Source organism: Alligator mississippiensis, chromosome 5 (assembly GCF_030867095.1).
Source record: "Alligator mississippiensis isolate rAllMis1 chromosome 5, rAllMis1, whole genome shotgun sequence".
Classification (NCBI taxonomy): domain Eukaryota; kingdom Metazoa; phylum Chordata; order Crocodylia; family Alligatoridae; genus Alligator; species Alligator mississippiensis.
In genome coordinates this window covers 161,577,720-161,598,577 of record NC_081828.1, presented here as the reverse complement: position 1 = coordinate 161,598,577, position 20,858 = coordinate 161,577,720, and the positions used below count along the sequence as shown (strand labels likewise).

General features: G+C 41.8%; 1 long non-coding RNA gene across 1 annotated transcript; it reads left to right on the top strand.

The window, feature by feature from the left end:
- The first annotated feature begins 348 nt into the window (after positions 1 to 348).
- LOC132250667 (uncharacterized) lies at positions 349 to 13,657 on the top strand. The gene is made up of 3 exons (XR_009462272.1): positions 349 to 471; positions 10,716 to 10,887; positions 13,420 to 13,657. It is a non-coding gene; the product is annotated as an uncharacterized LOC132250667 (long non-coding RNA).
- The last annotated feature ends 7,201 nt before the right edge of the window (positions 13,658 to 20,858 follow it).

Sequence of the window (20,858 nt, the reverse complement as noted above, 5' to 3'; positions counted from 1 at the left end):
TGTTTCTCCCCAAAAACTCTGCTCTGTGACAATTTGGTTAAGATAGGCCCTACAGAGGATACACACCTTACCCTATCTCTTTAGGTAACCTGAGCTGGATACATTCCTGAGGGAGGAGGGAAACCTGCTCCCTCTGCCTACATGACTGGCATCACATACCTGGGTGAGGGGCTTGGGCTCCCTGGGGAGCTAGGAACTGCCAGTCTGCCCAGCAACTAGTGATGCATTTCAAATTGGTTGGCTAACAGCCAACAGGTGCTGGCCTCCATTGGACCAAGTGAATGAGGTCATAAGGGCTATATAAGTTAAGGACTGCCCAGAAGGAGGGAGCAGCAGCCATGAGGAAGACTCAGATAGAGAGAGAGAGAGAGAAGAGCTGGACCATCTGAAACTTGCTCTCTCTCTCAAAACTCATGATCAAGGAACTGCCTGCCTCCAGAGGGAATCTCCACCTGCCTCTGGATGATACTTGTGAGTAAGCTACCTGAGATCTAACTAGATATATAGCTTGCAGTAACACAGATGCATGATCAAAGGCTACCCAGCCATGCCAGTTTGCTCTATGGGATTTCTCTGATATTGCTCTATCATGTACCCTATTCCAACCCTACCCCTTGTAACCAATGAAGTTCTCCTTTGTACCTAGTGTGGGAGACTTATTGGGAGTGGGTCTAGATTATGCTTTGGGGGGTCCCCTTGGTTCAGCTGACCAAGGTACTTGTGCTTCCAACAGAGGGAAGCATCCCAAGTTCTTGAAGTGAATCAAGTACCCTTGAGGGCTACTAGGTCTGTGTTTCCCAGGGTGCGCAGTGCCAGAATCAAGCCCATCCCTGGGTGGTGGCTAGTGGATGTGCTCCAGGAAGCGGGTCGGCCAGATGTGAGGCGCCCCCAGGGAGGCACTCGGAGCCTGGAAGGTGGTCAGGTGCAGTGAGGTGGGTGGCTCAATGAAGGAGCACCCCCTACTGGCCCACCACAGGGCCAACATAGGGATTCTGGGTAAGCTGTTTCCAGCCTCATTTGCTGATGTTTGCCAGACATTTAAAGATGTGAAGAAACAAAAACCATTGGAAATGGAAAAGAAAGGCACAGCTGAGCTGTAGGAGTGAAGAGGAAATCAAAATGTATGTAGTGTAATGGCTCACTATGATTAAAAAGAGTTGGTAGGTTCCCATCAGCACATTTGTCCAATATGGGTCATGTGTTTTACACTCATGCTCAGTGTTGACTGTATTTAATCAACTTCATAGTTGGTTTCCATTACTGAGGGCATTCTGCTTTTAGCAGCAGTTCAGAAATAGACAATATATTTAATGTCATTCCCTTGCATGAGAATGTAAGATGAGGGTCCCCCATGCTGACTGGGGGAGAAACCCTTATCTTGTATTTGAGTAAATATGGTACATAAATCAAGAAGAAAATAGTCATTTAAATTCAATGGATAAATGATGTTTCATGAAGCTGCTTTAAAGAAGCTTGTAGATTCCATGAAACAGGTATTCTTTCTTTCTTTATAGTGCTACATTGAAATGGCCTTCCCTTCTTTTAAACTCCAGAGCACTTTTTCAGATCATTACAATAAGGCTGCAATCATAATCTCAGTATTAAGATGTCTTTCAGAAGCTTGGTTAACATCTTTGTTTAGAAAAGTTGCTTTCTTTTATTATCTTATTAGAAAAAAAAAATTAAAAAAAAAAGATTTTCCCTTTTTTGTGATCCTTCTAGAAATAATGAAACTAAAAGGAAAAGCCAGTCTACTTTGACAAAGGCAATGAGATTTCTTGATTTAAGGTGATCACACTATTTTTCATCTATGAATATCCAAACGATTGCACCCTAATGAATACAGGCACAGCCATGGTGATACATGCATTTTTGTGCCTTTTTCATTTCTTTCTGAAACACAGCAAAGGGAAGGAAGGATTCCACCAAAAGTTTTCTTCAGCTCATTTTAAAAGCCTTAGAAATATAATTAATATTAAGCTTTTCTTTCCCTGCTGGGGCACTTCTTAGCTGTCTACAGAACTAGATTTTATGCGCTCTCATTTTGTTATTAAAGTTGAAGCTGCTTATCTCCTAACTGTTCATCTGGAAACTAGATAGATAGATAGATAGATAGATAGATAGATAGATAGATAGATAAACAGTATCTGAAAAAGCCTCTTTTCTTTCGCCATCTTTTCAGGCTCTAAAGAGATTTGGAGGACTGGTTCTCCAGTCTTCCAAAAAGTTATTTATTAAAAACAGACAAGTCAAAAATAAACATTTTTCATGTAAAAAACAAGCCATAAATGTAAAGTAGCTTGTTTGTCAGCAAGAAGAATAGTTCAAATCAACCTTAAATTTATGCATATTTGGCAACGTATTTTTTCATATTATTCCAATGTATTTCAAAGGATAAAATTAAACAGTGCTGTAAAGTTGGTACAAAAGTGGGTGTTATTAGAAGTGAGTTTGATACACGATATTTAAGCTTTCGTTTGAACAGTCCCTGTTAAGTACAGAATGTTTCTCTTGCTGACTCTTACCAAGCATTACAGACCAGACAGGGAATACTCCACGGGGTTTCATTGCTATATATTTGACTCCTAAAAATTTAACTGTGCCATCCATACATGTCTGCATTACAGGCAATGGTTTTATGAGGTTCCATTCATAATCTGCATGCTGTAAAGAAAGCCGTGCCTGAGTCTGAGTTACTGGATACGTATTTTGTGCTCATGGTATGGATATATGATTTAGGCCAAGCAATTTTAACATCTATGTGCAATCTCTTATTGGAGTCATTTTCTAAGAAGAGTTAGGCAATCTAAACATGATAAATGTTAGAACACTAATAACCAAGCTCAAATTTGAATTCCAGAAGAATTAATTAAAAGTTGCTGAAACCCTGAAGAAATCATTCAGATTTTAAATTGCCTGCTCTGTTTTGTTTCACTAAGGACAAAACCTCAGAGTGGACTTAGTTCATTATGCCACAAATGTTCATTATTTTTGCAGTATATTGGGCATGCATTTCCAGACCCAAGAATCTATTTTTTAGTTTCAGCATTTCCATTTTGACATTAGAAAAATATACAACCAAAATCTATAAGACTTTGATTAAATGTTGATACAGCTGATTTCAACACAGCCAAAGCCAGTGACCATACATGGAATCTAAACAACAGCTAGTAATTACAATGTCAAAGGCATGTATACACTGTGTGTTATGTTTCATTGTCTGGCATGCAAATATAGCCTTGGTTTCCTTTGCACTATTTCCAAAGTATAAAGAAAGCTAACCAGAGAGTTCTGTTTCGTTTACACAAAAGAACAAGGTTCAATCATGTTTGATAAGTTGCAAATTACTGGTAATACCACAAGTGTTGTTACAGCTGCTAAGAGTGGTCAGGAGGATGTACAAAATACAGCAACGGCATGAATCAAAAGAAAAAGTCTAAACAATTTTGAATGATAGTGAATAGTACTTCTAACTTTAACTTGATTCTGGGGCCTGTAGACAGCATCTTGGGCAGTGGTGAGATATGCAGAATAGGTTGCCACGTATGTAGTCAATTGTCTTATGCTCAAGTAGACTCTCTACTTTGCTTGTACAAACAATCCCAATACTTCCCCATTATATACCATAAGTGCAAAACATTGAACAAAAAAAGGAAACAAAAAATCTTTTGTAGAAGATTCCTGAATTGCTTTGATAAAGGAGAAAAGAAGTTTTATATTTTCTGGACGTGCAACTGGAAAGTGAGGGACAAACAGTTTCTGTATACTGTAAATGTATAATGCATCTCTACATTTTATGTAGTTGTTAAATATTGGAGATAAAGCCTAAATGCCAAAGGCCTTGCATGTACTGGAACTGGTTTGGTAAAAGGGGATATGGTTGAAGAGGTTGCACAGAAAATGTGGGAAAGGTAGTTAACTGTGTTAGTCTGAACTCAGGCAGAAGGAAGATTAGATATGTACCTTATAGACTAAATAAAATATAGGTTCATGAACTCATGCTCACTTCATCAGATGCTATGTAAAGACAGCGTAGAACATAGAATACAAAGTACTCACTCTACATGCTACTCTATGCTGTCTTTTCACAGCATCTGATGAAATGAATGTGAGTTCACCAAAGCTCGTGCTCTATCTGTATCTCATTTAGTTAGGCTAGGTACAGACATTAAAAACCCCCAAGGTGGAATCAAAGTTATGCAGTTTTCTGTAAATGGCATATTTTAGATTGCTGGTCTATAAGGTGCATATCTACCCTGCCTTCTTCACACATTTGCCCGTCTGAAGTCTTAAGACCAAAAACAGCAACCGAAGATTTCCCCTCCAACCTGAGGAAATTTTGAGCTGATGTAGGGCTCTCCCATATAGGCAGCAATTCCTAGAGGATTGCTTTTGGGAGGTAATTCATAGAACTCAGCTCTCCAATGAGTTGTGTTTAGCAGAGTCAAAATATTGACATAGATATTGAATCCTCTATAGACATGAATCCTCTGAACCAGTTCTTTGTAGAGTGACAATGAACAGCAGCTGTGGGTATTTCTGCTCCTATTCCAAAGTATGGGAAGGAGTATCTCTCACTTCCCCGCCTTATTCCCAATAGCCTCAATGAGTTACTTAGGGCACTGGGTATAGAATTTGTAGTGTAGTTATTAAATTATCTCCTAGGGGTTTTTTCTTTTTCTGCCTTTGGATAAATTATTATAGGATTGTATGTTATTATGTATGTTCAAAAATAAATGATGAGAAATGAAAGACAGAGCAAAGATGACAGCTGTTTCATTCTAGTTGCACCTGTATAAGTAGAAGGGATGACAGAAGAAATAAATGTCAATGGATAACTAGTCAATAGACTAAGAGGAAAAGAACTGTGCCTGTATTACTTTCAGCATGGATTGGATATAGTCCCTTTTTGGGTGATTCTATAAGCCTTGATTAAGTAGTTTTTAAAGCAATTCTATATGCCACCTCTGGGTACCCTGGTTTCATTTAGTTCTTGAAGAAGATGCATCAGAATACTCCATTAGGCTTTTTTCAAGGTATTCCTGTCCCTGTGGGGAAAAAAAAAAAGGAATGGAAACTGCGGAAGTCTTACTCTCCTGAGTCTGCTAGGCAAAAGGTAGCTGAATGAGAATCTAAATCTGTATCTAAAACAACATGGAGGAATTTTTTTTAGACTGATTACTAGAAACCAGGTATGGTCTCATAAATAGCAGAAAACTAAAATGCCAGCCACCTGTCATTAACATATTGACACATAAGGGCAAATTCTTGGACCTAGGTCTAATTTTGCACTTTTAAAAAAGTACTAATGTATTAATTGATTTATTTTACGTTTGCAGTTTATTTGCAAGCTAAACTGCCAAATCTTTTAATTTTATCAGGAATCACATAATACTGGGTGTGAATCAGGTGAACGTAATAGAGTTCCTGTAATAAAAACCTATTTTTGCATCCTCATCATAGCAAAAACAAGAATGAAAGTCTGAAAATGTAACACCTGAAGTTTCAACAGACAAAAGATAAACAACCCCTCCCTCCAAATTCATTGTTCTTAAAAACACACAATTTAAAAAAATTATCTCAAGATTTGTAGTGGCCTGACTCATGGTTTTGAATGTTGAGATTGGCAATACTATGAATACATCTCAAGAGAAGTAGGCATTATTCATAGCTCAGATGGCTGTGTTATTCCTAAACCCACATGTAATTACGATGCACAGGACTCTGCATTTCTAAGCAGACCGTTTCTTGTGTACTCCAGCCGACTCAATCAGGATGTACTCCACAACTGGAACAGCTTGCACTAACTTGGCCCCCTGGGAAAGTTCTAATTTACAAAACCCTGTTTAGAAAAATCAAATCTATTTAAAGGCATTACATTATAAACATAAACTCCCTAATGAGCTGTAGTGAAATGGCTCTGGGCTATAACTTGTGAAGTTCAAATGATTTAGCCTCTCTCTGCCATGTATTATTTTCATTTAATCTGCATCACAAGGACTGTAAAGAGTACAGCTGTTCAAAGTGAGTCTTAAAGATTCCAGCCAAATGCAAAGGCTTGTCCAATTGTTCCCTTCTTACAGTGTTTGGTTAAAGACTTATTAATTGATATATCAAATACTTCAAAAGTAAAATGTGAAGCAGACATTTGACTCTAATAGAAATGCAGATGTTAGAAAGATTTTATAAAAGGAAAGTGGGCAATTAGAGGTGCCAGCATCATTTGTCAAAACCTGAAGGAAGCAAGGAAGAGAAGTTTTAATCAACATTAAAGTCCCTCTGTGAGTTTGGAGAGAGTACAGAAAATGCACAGGGAGGCCATGTACTTACCCCAGGTCTACCCTTCCCTGGGAGCTCTAGCACTGACTGAGAAGATGCACTGAGGTGCTGATTCTCCTGTCACTTACCCCAGTTTTATAGAGAGAACTCACTGGCCTAGTGCAGTATTTTACTGTATTGGTATGAGAACAGAATTACATATAAAGTTTTTCTGTATTTGTGATTCCCTGTATGTAGCAATTAGCTCCTGTTGAGCTTTCATCAACAGGAATGTTAAGAAGCTGTATCTATTTAGTCAGTTAGAAACAGAATTAATCAAGGCAATGGAATATATACATATTTTGAAGATGAGGAATAGATGATGTAATAGGTATTTTTTATAATTCTTTTGGAGGAGATCATTCTTCCTCTTAACTGCTTCAGTTTTGCTTTAAGTGATGGAAATGCCCACCTTAGAGAGATTTATTATTCAATTATATAATAAAATGTTCAACTATAACATCAGCACTTTTTACCACCGATTACTTTCTCTTTTCAACACTTATTTCCAGAATCCAAAAAAGCAAAAGATTGCTCATTATAGAATACTGAACTCTGGTCTGGTCAAAATCATCTGATACTTTTAAACATGAAAAAGTAGAACTCTGAAATGTCTGTGTTGAAGGCTTCTATGGACTAAATGGAAGAAAAATGCAACGAAACTGAATTGTTTAACATATGGACTTTTAAAATGTAAATATTGCCTATTTACTGTAGTTATCATAAATTACCATATTTATATAATTAGATTTGACATATGGAAAATTTATAGATTTGTTATAATTTTCCAGGTATAGAACCTAATTATTGGAGGTGTTCCTTACATTTGTTGTCCTAATACTGCTACAGCAGGGAAAATACATCTGGGGATTCAGGTAGCCCCTTTCCCCCCTGCCTTACTCACCTTCTTGCTAGCCCCTACTCCCCCTACTTACTGTCAGAGTCTGCTTTCCCTGAGCTCATGGAAGTGAGGAGCAAACAGAAAATACTGACCTTGAAACAAACACACACAAATTACTACAGGTACCCATAGGAATAATCCATGCAGAATTGATGCATCTCATATTTAAAGAAACTGTTGCATGTTTTAACACAGGTACTCTATGAACACACTTATAAGCAAAACATTTAGACTTACTTATACGAAGTACAAACTTTTTTTGTCTATATATAGATAACTCCACCTCCAATACTCTGCCAAGCAGCCCCTATGGTTTACTTGGCAGATCAAAGCGCATTAAAAACCCATTACACAGTTCGCACCAGGTATCCACGTGTCCGCGCACGTGGATACCTGGTGCGAACTGTGTAATGGGTTTTTAATGTATCCATGTGCCCGTGCACCCATCTCCATACCCATGGGTGACTGGTGCCTCCTGAGCTGGGGTGGGGGGCCCTGCGGCCAATCACGCCAACCCAGAAGTGGCAGCAGTGCACCACTGGCACTTCCAGGTGTGCTGGTGGCACTTCCAGGTAGGCGCAGTCTGCCGCAGGGGGACTGTGGGGATCAGTTCTCTTGGTGTCCCCACTCCCTGGCCGGAGATCTTGAGGGGGGCACCAGCACTCTAGCCTGCTCCCCCTGCCCGGGAATGCTGGCTTTCAGGAGGTGCACCAGCGTTCTCAGGGGGTGCACCCCCTACGCACCCCCTATGGATCACCACTGCCCATACCTGTACCCCCACCCACTGCCCTCCTCAGAGGGTCTGCCCCTGAAAAAGTCTATGCCAGACCCCTCTCCACCAGATGAGGTCTGCCATTTCTTTCCCACTGTCCTCTTCTGTCTTTCTATAGTATTAGTACATTTCACTTAGTCCCATTTTAATATAGTCCTTGACTGTGCGGTCTGAGTGTCTGTTTATAAGCAGGTTCCTGGCTTTCCACAGTGCAGACCTGAAGCAAGATATGAACTGGTCGAAGCAAGCTGTCAGGGCCCCTTGCTGTCTGGTCAGGTGCCTGTAGAGAACCGCTTCCCTGGCAGGTTTCTGAAACCTGTCACCACCAGGAAGAGCGCATTGACTTTCTTCCACACCTCCCTGGCATGTGGGCAGCCAGGGAAGAGGTGGTTGATCATTTCTGCCTGCCAGTGGCACGTTTGTCTCAGGCAGTTCGACGGGCCTCTCTGCCCTTCACCATTTCTCCATGCCCACGCAGGAAGTGCCTGGTGTGCTGCCTGCCAGTTCAGGTCTCTGTGTTCCTTCTGCAGACCCTTGTGGAAGATTTGCTCCCACACAGCCTGGCAGCTGTCAGCAGGTAGTAAATCTACAGGAGATGTGGTATCTCTTGCCCTTCACGCCTCCCATATCTTGCAGCAGTTTACCAGGATCACTGCTGTAGCATTGTACAGCTTGTATTTCTCTCAAAAGCAGTTCAGGATCTCATAAAACAGAAAACATGGTCCACAAGCTCCTGTAAGTTAAGTGCACTTGCCACAGTTGCAACAACTGCCCTGAAAAATACATAACAAAGCTGTCTGTTTTAGATTCCACCCCTGCTGCCAGTTTGCAAACCTGGCTCATGTACTTGGCCCAGAGGAAGAGAAGGGTACCTATCATTCTTCTGCCTGATATTTGTTCAAAACAAAAAAGTTCATGATTTACCATACAGTTCATGGGGGTGGGCCCCAGCAGTCAACAGTATTTCAAGCCATGGTGAACCCACAGCTCAGCACTGCCTAGTATGTATGTGTACTCTGGATACCCCCACAAAGTATCTGTGTGCTAATTAACCCCCCACTCATGACTGGAACCAGGTGTTCTTGTCATAAATCCTGGGCTTCTTCAAAAATTTGTATGTAGATGAAGTGCAGGGCAAACCTGGTCTAGCTCCTCCTCATGGAGGGCAGGGTCATACTAATCACATGAAACAGGCTGAGAGAGGGGATGGCAGAGGGATTTTGGGTGATTGTTTAGGGCTACATTTAGTGATGTTGGCAGATGTTTAAGGCTGATAAAGAAATGAGAATCACTGGAACAGAAAAGAAAGTCATGGGTCAGCTGTGGGAGTGAAGGGGAAGTTTAAATGTATTCAGTGTAGTGGCTCACCATGACTTTGAAAAGACTAGTTGCTGAAGGGAACTGTGCACAATGAACGTGACACTATATTTTTCCCAAATGGGCTGTACTAAACTATCCTTGTGGTAGGTTCCCCAATCTCTTGTGGCAAGGGTTATGAACCAGGTGTATGTGTACCCCTGGGGGTACTTGGAAAGAGGTTAGGGGGTACATGTGGGTAGGAACAGAGCACCACCACCCTGTGCCACTGCCTTCCAGGAGTGGGGGTGGAGTGGTGAGGGCAGTAGCTCCCCTCTGCGGCCACACAGGCACTGCCCAGCTGGCCAGGTGTGGGGATGGGGGGAGGAATTAATATGCAGTGGCTACCACCACCATCCACAACCCTGAGCTACAATGTGCTCCCCGTTCCCTCCACATCCAGATGCTGCCACCCCCACTGCTTGCCCCAGATACCCAGAAGGGGTACAGTCCTAAAAAAAAAAAGGTTGAAAAGCCCTGTCTTGTGGACTAAGATCAAGTCTCATAGGTTCCCATCAGCATCTTGGCCTTTTGGCTAAGATCAAGTGATCAACTGAGAGTCTGATTAATACCTTAAGGGAGAGAAAGAGATCAACAGAGCATTGGGATGGCAGGAGTGGAGGAGAGAAACCAGAAGCCCAAAACAATGGCAGTGGTGGTTGATAACCAAGAAGTAGAAAGAGAAGTTAAGAGAGGAAACAAAGGTTTGGAGAGACAGGGAGGGTGGATAAAGGTAGAAAAGCAGAGAGAAAAGATGACAGTGAAAGCAAGAGCAACACCAGAGACAGCAACAGAGGAACTGCTTAGAAAGCTAGAAGTTTACATGATCTAAGGGAGACTGCAGATAATAGCGAGAGACTTTAATTGCATAATAGAAGCAGGTGACAGAAGAGGGGAGGAGGAGGCAGAACTTTAGCCAGTTTGTCCAGATTATTAGCATATATAATTAAAGAAGAGTCACTAAAGAAGAGGGCAGGGGAAAAAAGTTCTCACTAAAACAGACCCCAGTGAAAAGAAAAAATCAAGAACTGACTTTGTGTTTGTATCAAAAGAAATAGAGATAAGGAAGAAAGAAACCATATGTATAACACTTAGTGATTGCCAGATGCTGAAGGTGGAGGTGAGTCTTGGTAAGAGCCCTGTAAGGGAAGGGGAAGGTTGAAGTTACATGTGCGACCATTACAAGATCAGGAGATATGTCAAGTGTCCATGAGACAGTATGTGGAGTGGAGAACACTCAAGAAATATTTTTAAGAGTGCCAGAGAATGGCGGAGGATGGTGAAGAAGAGGATGAGAGAAATGCTATTAAGGACTTTATTTGAATGTTTTAAAACTAGTTACGAGTAAGAAACCTCTGGGTTTTTAAGGGATTGGTTCTCACTGAAAGGGAGTGCCTGAAGCTGGGACTGCATTAACTGAAATACTACAGTGAAGAAGAGGCAGAAAAGAAGTGGAGGAAAAAGGACTGGACACACTTGTTTCACTAAGCCAACAGAGAGGACTGATGGGAGGACTGGAGAGTTTCAGGTGGTCGCTGAGGTAAGAATTTTTCATGGGTTTCTATATGAAGAAAGAGTTCCGAAAAGAGGTCTTTTGTGAAAAGTTGATGGATGTCATTTAAGGGTTTAATATATGTAGTTGTATGTTTTTGGATATGTAGTTGTTTCTGCGATATGAAATGTTGGTAAAAGAAGGATGCTCAATATGTGAAATTTTGTAAGTGTAAGGTGATAAGTGAGTTTTTAATAAAATTTTATTCAAAAGTTCCCAGCAGAATCTTCGTATCCCTGGCTAAGATCAAATGTAGCATTTCTGGCACCAAGGAGAGGGTGTCAGGGCTGGCTTTGGTCCTCCCAGTACTGGCCTGGTATTGCAGTACCTCCAGGCTCAGTGCCAGTTCCCATGCGGAGGGAACACCTGCCCAATTATTTTTTTTTAAGTGTCACACACAGGAAACGGTTCCCATCAGCACTTTTGACACCAAGGGAGGGTGTTGGAGCTTGCTCCAGCCTCTCTGAGTACCAGCCTGGTATTGTGGTACCTCCAGGCCCAGTGCTTGTTCTTTCCTGGGGGAGCAACTGCCTATTTTTTTAAGGGGCATTACCACCCCATCAAAAAAAGGTTCCCATCAGTATGTTTGTCCAATATGGGCCATGTGTTTTATAGTCATGGCCAGTGTTGGCTACATTCAATCAATTTCATAGTTGGTTTCCATTACTGAGAACATGCTGCTTTTGGCAGCAATTTAGTAATAGTGTCTTTTATGAAGTTTCCTTGTATGCAATTATAAGATGAGGGTTTTTTTCCCCAATGCTGACTGGGGGGAATAAAACCTTCATCTTATATTCAAGTAAATACAGTAAATTATATTTCAGGAGTTGTTACAATGCCCTTGCACAGTGCAAGTACAACGGACACAGTAAAAAGTATTTTTCTATGTGTTTTCCTGGTACAAAGATGTTTTTATTTTGAATGGATATTACCTGAACCTGGGGAACTATACAAAAATGTGTAATGTTGCAGCTAAAGATAAATGGTAAGAAAAAAATAGCTCTAAACTACCCACTGTAAACAGGAGCATATGTGAGTGAATGAGAGAGAGAAGGGGTAGATATGTTCTCATTTTCATTAGGATCTCCACAGGGAACCTAATAGTGAGTATATATACAGCTGAAGTGGAATTATTTCCTTATTTCATTATTTCAGAATGGGGTAATATGGTACTAGTGTGATTCCAACTTAAAATATATTGCATAACTTGAACATATTCTTAACAAAAAAACCCCAACCAAACAAATAATTTCCCTAATCACTGCATGTTCTTTGGTTGCTTGCATATAATTTTATCACATAGTAAGTAAGCATGTGTAAAAGTTACTCACTTCTGTTGAGCTGGATTCAAATGCTGAACAGACCAGATCACAAATCTAAATGAGTTTGGTATTCATATCTCAGCCCCTGATAAAAATGCATCAGAAAACCACTAAGGAGGTCAGTCATGTATTCAGTTTATTTTAGGACTGGCAAGGATATTATATATCATCACCAATTTGAGGAGCCACATCCTTGGCTGTAGTCCAAAAGAATTCAGTGCTGTTCCATACGCAGGGCACAAAGATGGCTTTAAATCAACTTTATATTGCTAGTTCCCTAATCTTTAGGACAGTGCCTTACATGCTCACCAATTTAGTGCCCAGCATAAATTAGGGCACTTTGGGGGCTGATCTACTTTGCTTGACCTGCCAATAGCTTCAAGGGACCATTCCAGAAGCAAAAGATCATTTACATCAGGGAAAATGGACTATTGCTTGGTTCTATTTCTGGTGGTGTTAACTTCTCACTTTTAAGTGAGCACATAATCTAAATCACTAGGACAGTTTTGTGCTTTTTCCTCTTTGCAAAGATAACTTTTAGGCAAGATATTAGGCTATATCTTGCATATGCTGCAGACTGAAGTGTAGAATAAAGATACCAAAGCTAGATTTAAACCAATTTAAATTAGAGCTCTGCATTGGCTAAATTACCCAGTTGAGAGCTAGTTTAAAGCTAGCTCAGGTGTAGCTACACTACACTCTAAGCAGTATCTAGGCAGCCTTTGATGACCAACGTGAAAGCCTGAAGAGGGAAGAAAGCCAGCTGGTATAAATCAGCATAGTTCCACTGAGGCAGGTTTCCACAGAGCCTCAGAGTTTGACTGAATGCAGTCTGTACCTTCTATTTATTTGCTTGGATTCAGGGAGTGCTAATGAGATTATAGTTTGGGGATTAGCAAAATGCCTTCTCAGGAAAATTATGCTGAACTGAATCAGGATGACTGACATACTAATGATATACAACCTCAGGAAAACTTGCTGATTGATTTTCCTCAGATTAATGAATTACTTATCACTCAAAATGCACTCAAGCTATTTTTTGACAATACCAATGGAGACTGAAATAACAATATATATACAGCACCACGCTGAAGAATTAGTCCATGATTTGTGGCCATGGAAAAACACATGTCAGTCACTAATGCTTTTTGTTGTCTTTCTATGTAATTACCTTGCCCATTATTTCCTTTTTCTCTAGGTTGGACAGATTGAACTTCACCCTTCTGGAAAGAAAAATGCTGACTTTGCAGTTTTTCACTACTTCCCCTTTCCCCCACTTTCCCAGCCAATGGCTGATTCCTGGACAGCAAATGGATATATTTTAGAAAAGCATTACTTGCTCCAATATCATGGATAGATAATAGAGGAAGTTTGGAGTATTTTTCTCTCTAGTGTGTATATATATATATACTTGCACAGAAATAAAAGTAGTTAATAACCACAACATGAAAGAAAGGTCAAACTTCAGGGACTGGTTTTTCTGTTGCAAGAGGTTTGCATAATCAGTGTAATTCAATTAGTTAATGAGAATTCTGCTGATGTCTACAGTCAAAAGCTGAGGATCTGAATGACTTTGCTGGAGCACCAGCTTCCAGCATCTATGAGGTATGTCCTGGTTTATTAGCATTAGGTATTAACAGTTCTGGGCAGTTTGGTGCCCCACATAAATGTGAACAATATCCATCTGCCATTATCCCAACTTTATGTATTGTGCTGTCAAACAACTTTCAGGGAGAATTATTGAAATAATTTCTGGAGATACCCCCCCAGATATATCTGGCTTGGTTTACATAAATACATAACTCTGTAGCAGTACAGAGAGAGACAGAGCATGTGTTAATCTTACACAGTTCTCCAGTGACATAACCTCTTGCTTTAATGGCAAATATTACCAACTGCAGTGTAAAAGCTGGGGTCAATGTTTCAAAGTGTTAATATTCCTTGGGGTACAAACATGAAATGAGTATCATCTTAGCTGATATGAGAATGGCTTGGTGATGAAGATTATGAGTGGCAGGAGAGAAGCAAGGAAATATGTTCAATGCTGTAGCACATGTAGCTTTCCAGGGCATGTTACTACAGGCTAACCAAGAGACAACCTAACTCCTCTAGCACTGCATTTCAAGTCAGTGAATGGAATGTGTAATAGATGTGTGATAAGAAGGGTTAACCAGCAAAACAGAGAAGGCCTGATACTCATCTATATGATAGCTATTTTGCATGGACATTTCACGGCTAGGGACAGACATTCAAAAAGCCTGAGCCTGAATTGATTCAATATTTGCAGGTTAGGCTAACTTGTTTAGGCTGAATCACTTTGTAACCAGACAGACATCCCAGATGCACAGGCACATGCCTGCAGTGGCTCAGCCTAGAAGCCGGAGGGCATTAGAGCAGCCCTCCCTTCCCTTGCACTGGGCTGAGCTGAGGGAGGGCATTGCTAGGCCCGGGCAGAATTCGGGAGGGTATTCCTCCCTCTCCTCCTTGGTAACAGAGCATTTTTCAGATCTGATATCAGTATTTATCACCCTATCAGAAAACAAACAGCCTCTCTCATTAGTTCAAACACTTCTTAAACAAAGAAGGAGGAGGGGGGGGGGGTGTGTGGAACATTACCAGCTGAGCTTTGATTAGCTCCAAAAAGCCCTAAACTGACACTGCTGTTTTGCACAGCATGGACCACAGCCATGGTCAGCTAGCTAATACTGAGGTGTCTGCACAGGGCAGAGGGGATGGGGGATCCCTGTGGGGAGGGCAGGGGGAAAGCAGGCAGACATTGCTGTGTCTGCAAGTCTCTGCTGGAGCTGCAGCCAGGGAGCAGAAGGGAGGGGCCACACCTGCTATGGATCAGAGAGCTGAGCACCACCCAGCCCAGCCCAGCCCAGACAGCCTGCCAGGGTTTAGCTTAAATCAGCAAGAGGTCTGGGACAGACATTGCATAATCCAGTTTGACCCAAATCGGTTAAGTCTGATACTACATTCAACCAGGTTTATCTCAAACTGGTTTCAGCCATTTTCAAACCGGTTTGTATGCAATGAACATTTGTTCTGTTACAGGTTTAAACCAATTTCTGATCACTTAAACTGGTTTATGTGTAATGTCTGTCCCTAGCCCTGGCAATATAAAAAGTTCCATAATATGTCAGACGAATGGTCCATGTAGCTCAGTATCCTATCTCTGACAGTGGCAAGTAGTAGGTGCTTTAGAGAGAAAGTATATCAGGAGGGCATATCTAGAGTAATTGAATCCTACACCATATCTTTCCTGGCATCAACCATTTCTGGTTTAGGGATATCCAAGGATCTGGATAGGACAGGAACCCTGACTCTTCCATTTCACAGCTATAAGTGGACCTAACCTCCTACATTTGTTTAATCCCTTCTTTGAATCTGCTTATACTAACTGCCTGTACAAGCTCTTGTGGCAGTGCGTTCCACAGGTCAGCTATACACTGTGTTAAAAAGAACTTTCTTTTGTTTGTTTTAAAGATGGTCCTGATAATTTCAGTGGGTGCCCCCTATTTCTTTTCAAATGGAATTAAATGCACTTACATTCATTGTAAGGCCTCCTTTACACTGCAAAACCAATATAAAAGGGACTTTACCAAGAACTACCTTGAAAACCCTTATGTTCTCTGTTGTCATCTAAAATTGATTAAATTAATAGATAGGTTGAGGCCCGGCCCGTGACTTGCATTAGAACGCTTCCTATTATTAAAGAACCACAATGCAAGAAAGAGTGACAACTGGAGTTCCAGACTAGATTGAGCAGTGCCATAAGTTTAGGAAGAGCTCTAAAGGAAAAGCAAAGAGGCACAAGTTGAGGGAGAAGCATGGATGACTACAAGGAAGAGAATCCATTGAGTTCACTCCAGCTGCTTGCCAAGATCCTGCAGAAGAGACTGGTTCAGAACCCAGAGTATCTGTATTTGTCAATTAGATCTACTATAAAAAGTGTATTTAAATGTTAATTAGAAACACAATACAGCATAAAATAGAGTCGGAAGAAATCTCAAGCCAGAACTGATTTTATTAAGTCTATGGTGAAAGAAAAAAAAATGACTTAGTTAACAACTATAAGAAAAGATCATTAGCTTTTAATTTAAAAGCCAAATGTAATTGTGGCCAGCAGCAACACAGGAAAAGTTATGACTTGCCAAAACAAATCTTTTAAAACCTGATAATGTTTAGGAAATAAACATTTCAACCAATAGGCTTGCAAAGGTTCATGCCATTTCCTGTCTGAAAAGCTGTCATTTCCTGGAACAATATGGAGAGTAATAAAGTATAAGGAGCTCCAGTTAGGAAAAGCTGGCCTCTGAAATGTCACAGTAGTCTGGTATCTCTTTTCCAGAAATCTGTTCCATTCACAGGCCAAATGCGCATATGGAAAAATGGTTCCATTATGGAATAATGGTAAGTTCTTTGGCATTTGCCTGGATACATCAAAGGCTTTGGCTTCACCTTCCACTTTTTGCCTGAGAAGAGACATTTATCCTGTTATAAAATTCATTCTGTAATCCATTATTTCTAATGAGTTAACTCAATTGTAAATTATATGATATAAATGATGATTGCAGCTAATTGAAGGCAGTATTTTTTACTACTGTATAAATTAGCAATGGAAGAATCAGAAGGGATTCTGGTTCTGATTAAGCTCTGGTTTTGGCTAAAGGCTTTTCTGTATTTTTTTTAAATTATTTGAATTAAAGCCAGCACCTGTTAGAAGATAATAAAATAGAGTAAAACCACATTCTAAAACTCTTTAATCAGGAAACAAACTAGCAAAAAAGCATGAAGTACCCAGCTTCACTCTCCAATCAGAGTATTTGTTACTAGCAAAGCAGGATTCCTATGAGACTATTCACTTTGGCCTTAGGCTTAGGAAGAAGAGGAAACCTCCTGGACTTACCTTTTTACTAAGCCATGGCTGTGATCAGGGGAAAAAGGAATTAGTTAGCTTTCCTGAGGCCTTGTTAATTAATAATGGGAATTAACTTTAAATGTGTACAGATATATAAAATACCTTATTCTGCAGCCAGGCCAGACCTGAATTTAGGAATTTTAGGAACTTTAATCTGGCCAGAGGTCAGGGGGTTTGCTTTCAGTTTTCTTAGGGTGATAGGGATTCAGATTGTTTTCAACATTTACTCACTAGTTTAAATGCTGACTAGAACCATTAGAAATACTGGCATGAGGAGCATCAATGGGCCCAGTTCTGTTCTACCCTGTGCAAGTAAACAGAGGAGGAGGCTTTCCCCCTGTTAGCTAAACTGCCTAAGTGATTAAGTTACTCAGGATCATAGGAAAATAGGGCTGGAAGAGATCTCACAAAGTCATTAACTCCAGCCCCCTGCTTATGGCAGGGTCATCCCTGACTAAAACAGTGGCAATGCATAGGGGGTACACAGGGCTGCACGTGCACCCCCTGAGAGCACTGGCAAACCCCCTTGCAGCCAGCGTTTCCCACTTAGGCAACAAGCAGTGGGGCTGGGCAGGCGAGAGTGCTGGTGCTCACTCTGAGAGCACCAGCCAGGGACTTGGGGTGCCAGGAGAAGCAATCCCCATGGTCCCCCCATGTCCAATTGTGCCAACTGGGGGTGTGGGAGGGGTGGTCCCACCATGGTCGATCACACCGAGCCGGAAGTGCCGGCCGTGGGGCACCAGTCTCCAAACTGGTGCCCCCTGACTCAGGAGGCACCAGTCGCCCATGAACTAAACCATCCCAGCCAGGTGTCTGTCCAACCTGTTCTTGAAAATTTCTGAACACAGAGATTCTACAACTTCTCTAGGTAGACTACAATCATAGTTATAAAGCTCTCCTAATTTCCAACCTAAATTTCCTTTGCTGTAGCTTAAGACCATTGATCCTAGCCCTGTCTCTTATGGCCAAGAGAAAACTGAATTTTTTCTGTGGCCCTTTTCCATCTTCTCTATAACCACTCTTCAGATATTCAAGAGCAGTTTGACTCTTACCATATCTCCTCTCAGAATCCTCTTCTTCAAATTAAATAACACAAGTTCAGCCTCTTCTTAGGTCTTACTTTGTCAGCCCTTAATCATTTTTGTCACTCTCCATGGGACTTTCTTCAATCTGTCCCCACTCTTCTTGAAGTGTGGGGTCCAAAACTGGACTTATTACTTCAGGTGAGACTTCACCAATGCTGAATAGAGCGGAAGAATCACTTCCCTTGATTTACAAGTGACTTCTTTTGATACCACCAAGTAGGCTGTTGGGGTTTTTTTTCCAACAAGAGCACATTGTTAGCTCATCTTCATCTTATAGTCCACTGTAACCCTTCTCTGCACACCTGCAGCCTAGCCAGCCATTCCCCAATCTGTATTTGGGCCTGCAATTATTCCATCTCAAAGGCAAGATTTTGCACTTGTCCTTGTTGAATCTTTTCTGATTGATCGCAGGTCATTTTTCCAGTCTATCCAGGTAGGCTGGATCTTAGCTCTGAACACCAAAGTGTCTGCTATGCCACCCAACTTATCCATAAATTTGCTAAGCATGAACTCAACCCCTTCACCCAAACCATTAAGCAAGATGTTGAACAGTACTAGACGCAGGACAGATGTCTCAGAAACACCACTTTATGTCTTCCCAACTAGACACCAAGCCATTGATTACTCAATGTACCATAGTGCACAATAATCCACCACTTATGTATTCACTTTATAATACATTTGTCTAGTCTGTATTTCCTTACCTTGTTAATGACAAAATGTCATGGGAGGCAATATCAAAAACCTTGCTAAAGTCAAGATATATCACACCTACTGTTCTCCACTATCTAGGATAAGCCCATCATTTTATCATAGAAAAAAATCAGGTTGGTCAGTCATGGGAGGCAGGAAATCCCAGAAGTTGGAAATCCAGGCTCTAGCACATTCTCAGACAGAGGGGGAACATTCCTATTTCCTAGCAGAGTGCCCTAGCCACCAAACTATGGGTCAGGCAGGGCTGAGTGTACTCTCCTCCTAGCCTGCTGAAGCTGGCCCTCTGGTAGCCAAGAGGGGTAGATCTGTCAGGCCCCAAAACAGCAAGCCAGACAGCTGTATGATGCAGTGAAAAGGACCAAAGATTCATAGAAATCATAGAAATTAAGGGCTGGAAGGAACCTCGAAAGATTGAGTCCAACCCCCCTGCTCTGGGCAGGACTGTCTTCAGATTGCCTGTCTTCAGTCTTCTACTCCCAATGTTGCCAATCAATTTGATCTAATGACTATTTGATACAGATTACAGAAACAGCATTAGGAATAAGAATCAGGGTCCTTCCCTGGATGGGCCACAGAACCAGACTTCTTCTTGCTTGCTCTTCTTCTGGATGCACATATCCATCCCTTTGGGCTGTCGGTGGGTCATCTTCAAACCTACTGTGGCTCAGGAGACTCAGCACATGGACTGCCTGCTCCCTGAGCAAATGCGGTCAGCAACCTCTGTGTGACAGGGATGCAGGGGCTCCTGTCATTTTAAGCAGAGAGTGCAGCGGACCAAGCCTGCTGTGTGGGGCTGCAGCGGAAGAGCACAGGCTGGCCATTCGGCAAAGGGGAAACCCCTGTGTGTGGCTGAAGAGCCACATAACTGGAAGGGGTGGCTTTTACATACATAGAGCTATATGCCTCTAACCCTGATGGCTTAGAGGCATATAAGACCAGAACCTGAGGCAAAGCGGGTAGTTGGGCCCTGCATGTGGTGGGGGAAGGAGCTACTGGGAGCGAGGGGCTTCAGGAAACCATCCCAAAGACATTCAAACTACGCAGAGGAGATAGATGGAGCAGCTAAAGGGGAAGTATGGCTTTTGGTCAGGCACTGACCTACAGTGGGGGTAAAATTGAAGTTGGAAGAGATTTGCTTGTATTTTGTTTCTGATTAAGTTTGACACCAAGGGGGTGTTATGAAGGCCACAGGGGCACCTTCAGGGAACTTGTCTTAGAGTCTTGCCTGGGTCAGAGATCCCTAGAGGGGCTGGGCAGACCAAGAGCATCCTAGCCTAGGTCAGGGAGCCCAGGGGCTGTCATAACAGGCAGAGCTGTGCAGCCCAGAGCCTGAAAGGGTGAGACCAGAGAGCTGGCCAAAGAGGGTGAGACCAGAGAGCCGAGGGGCCCAGAGCCTGAGAGGGTGAGATCAGGCTTGGGGCCCAGAAGCCAAGGTCTGGGGCAGTGGACCTCAGCTGAGGGATACAGCCAGAGTAGGAGGGCCAAGGCTGGAAGGCCAAAGCCCAGACAAAGGTTGGAGGCCTGAGGGAACAAGTGCCACGCTGGGCGCCAGGGGGCTGTCTCTAAATCAATGTTGTGTGACCCCCATGAGGCATGGCCATGGCTATCGGGGAGGCTGGATGCCATGATTAATGCCCCTAAGGTTGGACAAAGATCTAATATATGCGTAAGTAGAATGCACTACTACTTGCCAATCTTAATGCTGGGATTTGGTCTTATGTTTCTAAATTTTAATGTGTGATATCCTAGTCCCACTAAAGACAATGGAAATTAGAAACTCAGAATATGTTTCTTTTTTTCATGGTATGCAAACATAGTAAGGTACACATCAAGAGATAACCTGCACAGAATTTTTCTACTGCCACCCCTAAAATTAGATGTAGTGTTCTCCTTTAGAGAAAAGTGACAATATGA